Consider the following 8,784-nt stretch of genomic DNA (forward strand, 5'->3'; position numbering starts at 1 on the left):
TCCCCTAATGGTGGCCATGTCATCATGATTACTATGCAGCTTGCCACTTGTCCAAAAAAATCAAAGCCTTTTTCAAATTTAAAATAAGTCGAATAAATTATTTCTTCGAGCAGTAAAACTAAAATGTTCACCTTATCCTATAAATTTCCCTGATCATTGTCATGTTGAAGCCAACCTCTTTTGAGTTCCCAAAATGCCCATGAGAATTAATTTAATGGCCCAGCAGCATTTAAATTGACCTTTTCAATTTAAAAAAAATTGATTAGACAACTCCTTTTAACCTCGAACTTTTTGTTCCATCTCAAGGTATTGTGTTAGATTTATGTGCCAAGTTTTGTTCAAAACAAAACTCATTGGCACTAAAAGAAAGTGCAAAACAGAGACAAAAAGCGGAAGTAACAGGAAAGGAGGAAAAGGAAAAGGCCCCACTGTGCACTTTAGCCCAAGTAGCTACAGAAGCCGGCCCAACTCATCTAGGCCCCCTGTCGCCTTCATCCTGTTCATGGGGGGTCGTGGCAGAGATCCCCCGGCCATGGCCGCGCCATGCCGCCGTGGCGGCCATCCCCCGCCTCCCCGATGGCTACAAGGGCACCCCAAGCCCCTCCTTTCTCCTCCGACCGAACCCTAGCCGCCACTTCTTCCTCCCTCACACTTGGTCGCTTCCCCGCACACACCCAAAGCTACTGTCGCCGCGCCATCGTCACCGTCGCGGCCACCGTCGCCTTCTTCGCGCGGGAGGACGTCCAGGAGGTCCGCGGTGGCTGGCTTCGTCCGTCCCGGAGACCAGATCGAGTAGGGACGCCCTCGAACCATCGCCACCAACCGTCTTCTCCGCCACGGTTGACACCACCTCTTCGCTCGATCCACCGCCTACGAGCCTCCCCGAGCCCGCTGCCCTCCCCTACAGATTCCTCGTGAGCTCCTCCTCCGAATCCCCCTTGTTCACGCCTCGATCCGTCGCCGTAGTTGCCTGTACGAGCCGGTGGCGCCATGGCCGAAGCGACATGCACATGAAACTCCTTGTGCTGCGTTGTTGCTCTTGCCTTTGTTCTGCTTTACACTGCAGCTGCTCTTGCTGCTCATGCCGCTGCTTAGCTGCTGCTATTGCTGCGCCGGTGCCGTCCGCAACCGCTCGCCTAGCCCCCCTCGCGTCGCCCGCCTCCGGGCACCGCTGGCTGCTGCGCTCGCCTTCGGCCGACGCTGCTGCTGCCCCCTCCTATTACTACGCTTCTGCTCCCCCGGCGCCGCTACAGACCGCGCTCGGCCGCGCCTCCGCGCGTGCGCCCATCCCCCCACTTGCCGCTTGCTGCTGATCACTACTCCGTCGCCTCGTGCCCCCGCAGCTCGCTCGCCGACCGCGACCCGCAGCCGCCTCGCGCCGGCGTAGCCTGCCCGACGACCCCGCACTGGCCGTGCCTAGCCTGCTCCCCCGCGCCCGCGCCGCCGCGCCAAGCCCCACTGCGGCCTGGCAACCCGTTGCTGCTGCCGCCCACGACCACCGCGGCCGCCGTGCGGGGTGCGCTCACGCGCGTGCGTGCCCCTGCCTACGTGGCCAACCAGGGCCACTGCCCTGTGGGGCCGGCCCTTAAAAAAAGTTATAAAAACATAATAATTAAATTAATGATTTAATTAATTATCTTAATTAACTTAAACTTGGCTAACCAAATTAACTAGCTGTTTAGCCTAATCAGTCAATGACAGGGGGGCCCACCCTCCTGTTGACCAGTCAAACGTTGACTGGTCAACTGGGACCCCCTGGCCCACCTGTCAGCCACTGGGTGCACTTTGGTGTACCCTGTGCTGGGTTGTGACACCTCAAAATTTTGACCTTGTTTTATTTATTAATTTTTTTGCCAGGAAATAAAACTTTTCCATTTGTCAAGATTTACCCTTTTGTTATTTTGGATTTTTGCCTCTAGTGGAAAAACCTTCAAAGAGTATTGTTGGGCTTATAGGCCCTCTTTATAAAACAATTCCTTAACAGTGGGTTTAATTGCAAGATTTGTTTTCTCAGAGCTTCATTCTCTCAAAAATGATTTCTTTGAATTTGGAGCCTGTTTTGCACTACAACCATTTGACAAATGCATTTAAAGTTTCCACCAAAATTTGGGGATGTCATGTGATGTTTCCACATCACTTTTATGCAAAAATACCTTTTGGCCATTGGAGATTTTGAGCTCTACACCAACTTTGCCAATCTGGTCCAGTAGGCACTTTTGTACTACAACCCATTTAAATATTTCTTTAAAAATTCTGCCAAGTGTTTGGAGATATCAGTGGATGCATACAATTCAACTCTATGCAAAAACCCAGTGATGTTCTTTGAAAAATTTGAGTGAATCACCCTCTTTTGCATTCTGGTCCAATTTGGTGGTTTGTACTGCAACCTTATTTTATTTTGCTCTAGTGACCCTGAGCTTTTTCCTACTTGTAGTCCTCCCTTCAAAACCCTTAAGTCCAGGAGAGTGGACTCATTGGAGGTTTTTAAGTGCATGCAATAAACCCTTTTTCTTTCTGTCCAAAACTGGAGTTTTGCAAAACTTGCACTAACAAGTTTCTGGTTTTGCCCTTATGATCTTGACATCATCTCCTACACCTAAAGAGACCCTGATCTGGAGATTTTGGCCACTCCAAGAGTTGCCTAAATGCACTTGGCATTCTGTCGAACAGTTGGTGTGCACAGTCTGTTTTGGCATGAGTTCTTTGTTTGCACTGTGATCTTGTTCCACTGACCCAGCAACCATGTCCACTGAGCTCCTAGCCACCCCTACCCCTGTCCTGTTCATTGCCAGCTCCACCCTCGCGCTCTAGACCGCCCTGGCATTTCGTCGAGCAGGTTCCGTGCGTGCTCTGGGCGCGCCCAGAGCACACGTTTTGCACGCGCGCGCACTGAGCCGCCGCGCCGCACTGCCGTACTCGACGCGACCCTGGCCCCTGCTCCACCGCTGAACCGCGCATTAGCTCACCCCCTCTCCACGCCATCTCTGGCGCCCTGCAGCGCCGCTGGCAGAGCATTTGGCGGCACGCCGGCGTCGGCAGCGAACCTCTGACATGGACGGCGCCGCCCAAGCCACCCCAGCGCGCCAGCTGCCCCCGTGAACAGCCCGGTCTTATCCCGAAGCTCGTCGGCACGCGCTCGTCGCCGCCACGTCGCCCTGCGGCTACAGCACGGCTGTCGCCGGTGATCTTATCCCCAGCCGCCGCGGTCCAACCTCGAGCGCCTATTTAAAGGGTCCCCGAACTCGTTCAAGACCTCAGGCGACCTCAGACCCTCCCCGTAGAGCTTCCCTGGCAGTGGATTGACCAGAGAAGACCGTCTTCACCAACTCTGGCCAATTCGGCCGCCGCCGAACTCCGGTGCAATACATCGCAGCCAGCCACTCTCTTGCCCAACCAGTGCCACCAGTAGTTTCCCCTGGTCCTTGCGGAGCTGCCCAACTACCCAACCTCGGTCGGAGGCCACCGGAGCCCAAAAACCACTTCACCACCGTAGCCCCCTCCGCCGTGGAGCTCGCCGCCGGCGATTTCTTCCACCCCCGACGACCCAGCAACCACCAAGAGGACCGCCCCAGTCTGGCCGGTCCATCCCCGCCCTCAGATGCCCTAGAGGAGCCGCCGTTCGTCGCCGGCGATCGCCGGAGTCCCGCTCCCGTCGGGCAGAGAAGAGGAGGGAGAGGGAGGAACGGTCAAACCTGACCAGTGGGCCCTCTAGACCCACTGTCAGTGACCCGCGCGCCGTCTCCTCTGTTTAAGTGAAAGCGTATACCCACGGAGTACGTCTCCCCTACCCCGAAAGCGTATTCCCCTCGAAACGTTTTTTTTTCTGGTTTTATTTAAAAACAGAGTTTTGACCAGACTTTGACCAGCTATAACTTTTAAAATAAAACTCCAAATGAGTTGATTCTTTTTCCTACCTCCCTCAAATTCCACCTAGTTTATTTTAAGATTTATTTCAAAAATATTTGAGACAACCTTTTGTACTGTGTTTGAAATATGTGTTGTTTGAATATTTCTCAAAATAGGATTTTGGAGAAAAGGGAGAGCTTCCAAAAAGTGCATCCCTTGCATACTCTTGAAGGCAAGCATTTCTGAACTCTGGCATAATGTTTTGTTGTGGTGTTCTGATACGATTACAACACCATTTGGCTTGGAGTATGCGTTATCTTTATGTAACGATAAAGTCTCGTGCATGAGTGCTTTTTGGGGATATTTTGTGGTCAGCAATGGATACGCTAGTGATTTGGATCGTCCTCGTAAGCTCCTCATGCATACCGGAAGGAAGCCGGGAAAGTCGTGGTCTTGGGTAGACACGAGCTTGTCCCTAGTCCCTCGTCGAGACGAGTATGTCCGGTATGGCATGGTGAGGCTTGATGAGTGGTGATTTGTTCCACTAAGGGTAATCTTGTTGGAGGATACTTGGACCACCTGAGACGGTCATAAGTCGAGTCTTGGTCAGTAGCTTCCCTATTTGTTGGTACCACCACTTGTCCCTGTCGCAGACGGGGTATGGTTCAGTAAGTTGTCAACCCCTTACCAAAGTACACACCGTACAGAGAGGCCATAGTGGAAGATACCGGAGGCCTCCGGTAGGCATGCCACTTGGTCCGGGGGCATGGGTGTTTCCGGTTGGGACCGAGAGGGGGGCACCCCTTAGAGCGCGCATATAGAAATTTGATACCATGCTACGTCGAGGTTGTAGCCTCCCCACTTAGAGTTTTGCTTGGCAGGTGTCGTGGGTGATTCCAGACATTGGTGAGTTAAGCTGGTGTGTGCAGGTCAGGCGTGTTTTCAATTAAAAGGCCGTAGGCGGAATTAGTCCCGATGGACTAAATAAATCTGTTACTCGTGGGAAAATAATACTCCCTCTGCAGAGGATATATCCTGTTGGATAGCCATGTTCTTGAGTAAGGACCACAGTCTGAGTTGAATCTAGTAACGGTATTCGGATGGAGAACGATTTAACTAGAACTCAGTGACGGTTTTCGGATGGAGACACGGCTAACTGGATCATAGTAACGGTATTCGGATGGAGAACGAATTAGCTAGAACTCAGTGACAGTCTTCGGATGGAGAAACGGCTAGACTAGATTTGTGTTTATGATCTGTGACATCTGAGGATCATGTTTTAATTTTTGTTATTATTATGGACTAACCATTTACATTATGTATTTTATTGAGTATCCCTGGGATGGTTCTACCTCCTGGATACTCACTGTGATTATTCTTTTATAAGCCCTTTCTGTGGTGTCGCTCAGACGCCCGACTGCGGCATGCTTGTTGTTTATTTATCTTTTATAAGCCCTTTATGTGGTGTCGCTCAGACGCCCGACTGCGGCATGCTTGTTGCTTATTTATCTTTTATAAGCCCTTTATGTGGTGTCGCTCAGACGCCCGACTGCGGCATGGTTACTCTCGCATTTTCCTCTCGAGGAGTCATTCAGACACTCGCTTGGCCCTTAGTATTTTACTTTGGGATTTCGGGAGGACTACCGCCCGACTTCTCTTTTGTTTCCCATGCATCATTATCTCTATGTCTGATTGCACTTGTTAATCTGTTCTCATGCATCGTGTTTACATTTGTTATATCTTATGTTCGAACTATCTTGCGAGTACTTTCATAGTACTCACCCACGTACTGCATGTTCATATTATCTCTGCATGCGAGCAACGCAGACTTTCGTGGCAGACGTTGTGATCATAATTATTTCGGAGCATGATTGTCCCTTATTATATTATACCCGTGTTCTTAATGTTTGCGAGTACATTCAAACGTACTCACTGGCTTGTCCCTGGCTATTGTCTTGGCCAGATTTTCGCGCATGGAGATAAGCATCGCGGTGACACCCTCGAAACCTACGTATTGACGATAGCAGCCTCGCGAAGATAGGAGTTATCCTGGTCAGCTGTTCTTGTGGGAAATGGAGTCCCATAGATGCAGATGTACCCAACCGCTTCCGCCCTCAACCATTAGAAACCAAATGTTGTACTCCTAGACCACAATGGTCTTGTACTACATATTTTTGTACCTTGCTTGGAATTCTTGTATCAAGTTGGTGCCTCATCAGCTAACAGTAATCCTGGGGCTGGTGAGCACAAAGGCCGTTTTTCTGGGAAATTACATCCCGAAAATCCGGTCGTGACATGGGTGCCCCTTGTTGGAAATATTCCCTAGAGGCAATAATAAAATGGTTATTATTGTATTTCCTTGTTCATGATAATTGTCTATTGTTCATGCTATAATTGTATTAACTAGAAACCGTAATACATGTGTGAATAAATAGACCACAACATGTCCCTAGTAAGCCTCTAGTTGACTAGCTCGTTGATCAATAGATGGTTATGGTTTCCTGACCATGGACATTGGATGTCATTGATAACGGGATCACATCATTAGGAGAATGATGTGATGGACAAGACCCAATCCTAAGCATAGCACAAGATCGTGTAGTTCGTTTGCTAAGAGCTTTTTTAATGTCAAGTATCATTTCCTTAGACCATGAGCTTGTGCAACTCCCGGATACCGTAGGAATGCTTTGGGTGTACCAAACGTCACAACGTAACTGGGTGGCTATAAAGGTACACTACAGGTATCTCCAAAAGTGTCTGTTGGGTTGGCACGAATCGAGACTGGGATTTGTCACTCCGTATGACGGAGAGGTATCTCTGGGCCCACTCGGTAATGCATCATCATAATGAGCTCAATGTGACTAAGGAGTTAGCCACGGGATCATGCGTTACGGAACGAGTAAAGAGACTTGCCGGTAACGAGATTGAACGAGGTATTGGGATACCGACGATCGAATCTCGGGCAAGTAACATACCGATGGACAAAGGGAATTGTATACGGGATTGAGTGAATCCCCGACATCGTGGTTCATCCGATGAGATCATTGTGGAACATGTGGGAGCCAATATGGGTATCCAGATCCCTCTATTGGTTATTGGCCGGAGAGGTGTCTCGGTCATGTCTGCATGGTTCCCGAACCCGTAGGGTCTACACACTTAAGGTTCGGTGACGCTAGAGTTGTTATGGGAAATAGTATGTGGTTACCGAAGGTTGTTCGGAGTCCGGATGAGATCCCGGACGTCACGAGCAGTTCCGGAATGGTCCGGAGACGAAGATTTATATATGGGAAGTCCTTATTCGGTCGCCGGAAGTGTTCGGGGGTATATCGGTATTGTACCGGGACCACCGAAAGGGTTCCGGGGGTCCACCGGGAGGGTCCACCTGCCCCGGAGGGCCCTATGGGCCGAATATAGAGGGGAACCAGCCCCTAGGTAGGCTGGGCACCAAACCCCCCTAGGGCCCATGCGCCTAGGGTTTGGGGGAACCCTAAAGGGGGCGCCCCCCTTGGCTTGGGGGGCAAGCCTCCCCCCTTGGCCGCCGCCCCCCCTCTAGATCCATCTGGAGGGGGCCGGCCCCCTCTCCCTTGCCCCTATAAAATAGAGGGGGGTGGGAGGGCAGCCGCACCACATCCCTGGCGCAGCCCTCTCCCTCCTCCAACTCCTCCTCCTCCTCCGTAGTGCTTGGCGAAGCCCTGCCGGAGAACCACGAGCTCCATTGCCACCACGCCGTCGTGCTGCTGGAGTTCTCCCTCAACTTCTCCTCTCCCCTTGCTGGATCAAGAAGGAGGAGACGTCCCCGGGCTGTACGTGTGTTGAACACGGAGGCACCGTCCGTTCGGCGCTAGATCGGATCTTCCGCGATTTGAATCGCCGCGAGTACGACTCCATCAACCGCGTTCTTGTAACGCTTCCGCTTAGCGATCTTCAAGGGTATGAAGATGCACTCCCTCTCTCTCGTTGCTAGCATCTCCTAGATTGATCTTGGTGACACGTAGGAAAATTTTGAATTATTGCTACGTTACCCAACAGTCGCATCATGAGCTAGGTCTATGCGTAGATTCTATGCACGAGTAGAACACAAAGTAGTTGTGGGCGATGATTTGTTCAATTTGCTTGCCGTTACTAGTCTTATCTTGATTCGGCGGCATTGTGGGATGAAGCGGCCCGGACCGACCTTACACGTACACTTACGTGAGACAGGTTCCACCGACTGACATGCACTTGATGCATAAGGTGGCTAGCGGGTGTCTGTCTCTCCCACTTTAGTCGGATCAGATTCGATGAAGAGGGTCCTTATGAAGGGTAAATAGCAATTGGCATATCACCGTTGTGGCTTTTGCGTAGGTAAGGAACGTTCTTGCTAGAAACCCATAACAGCCACGTAAAACATGCAACAACAATTAGAGGACGTCTAACTTGTTTTTGCAGGGTATGCTATGTGATGTGATATGGCCAAAAGGATGTGATGAATTATATATATGTGATGTATGAGACTGATCATGTTCTTGTAATAGGAATCAGGATTTGCATGTCGATGAGTATGACAACCGGCAGGAGCCATAGGAGTTGTCTTAATTTATTGTATGACCTGCGTGTCAATGAAAAACGCCATGTAATTACTTTACTTTATTGCTAACCGTTAGCCATAGTAGTAGAAGTAATAGTTGGCGAGACAACTTCATGAAGACACGATGATGGAGATCATGGTGTCATGCCGGTGACGAAGGTGATCATGCCGCGCCTCGAAGATGGAGATCAAAGGCGCAAGATGATATTGGCCATATCATGTCACTTTATGATTTGCATGTGATGTTTGTCATGTTTACATCTTATTTGCTTAGAACGACGGTACCGTAAATAAGATGATCCCTCACTAAAATTTCAAGAGATGTGTTCCCCCTAACTGTGCACCATTGCGAAGGTTCGTTGTTTCGAAGC

General features: G+C 50.4%; 1 long non-coding RNA gene across 1 annotated transcript; it reads left to right on the plus strand.

The window, feature by feature from the left end:
- Positions 1 to 299: 299 nt before the first annotated feature.
- LOC141022386 (uncharacterized) lies at positions 300 to 6,212 on the plus strand. Its single transcript, XR_012183682.1, has 2 exons — positions 300 to 914; positions 4,023 to 6,212. It is a non-coding gene; the product is annotated as an uncharacterized lncRNA (long non-coding RNA).
- The last annotated feature ends 2,572 nt before the right edge of the window (positions 6,213 to 8,784 follow it).

The sequence above is a fragment of the Aegilops tauschii genome, chromosome 5, assembly GCF_002575655.3.
Source record: "Aegilops tauschii subsp. strangulata cultivar AL8/78 chromosome 5, Aet v6.0, whole genome shotgun sequence".
In the NCBI taxonomy this organism is placed as follows: Eukaryota; Viridiplantae; Streptophyta; class Magnoliopsida; order Poales; family Poaceae; genus Aegilops; species Aegilops tauschii.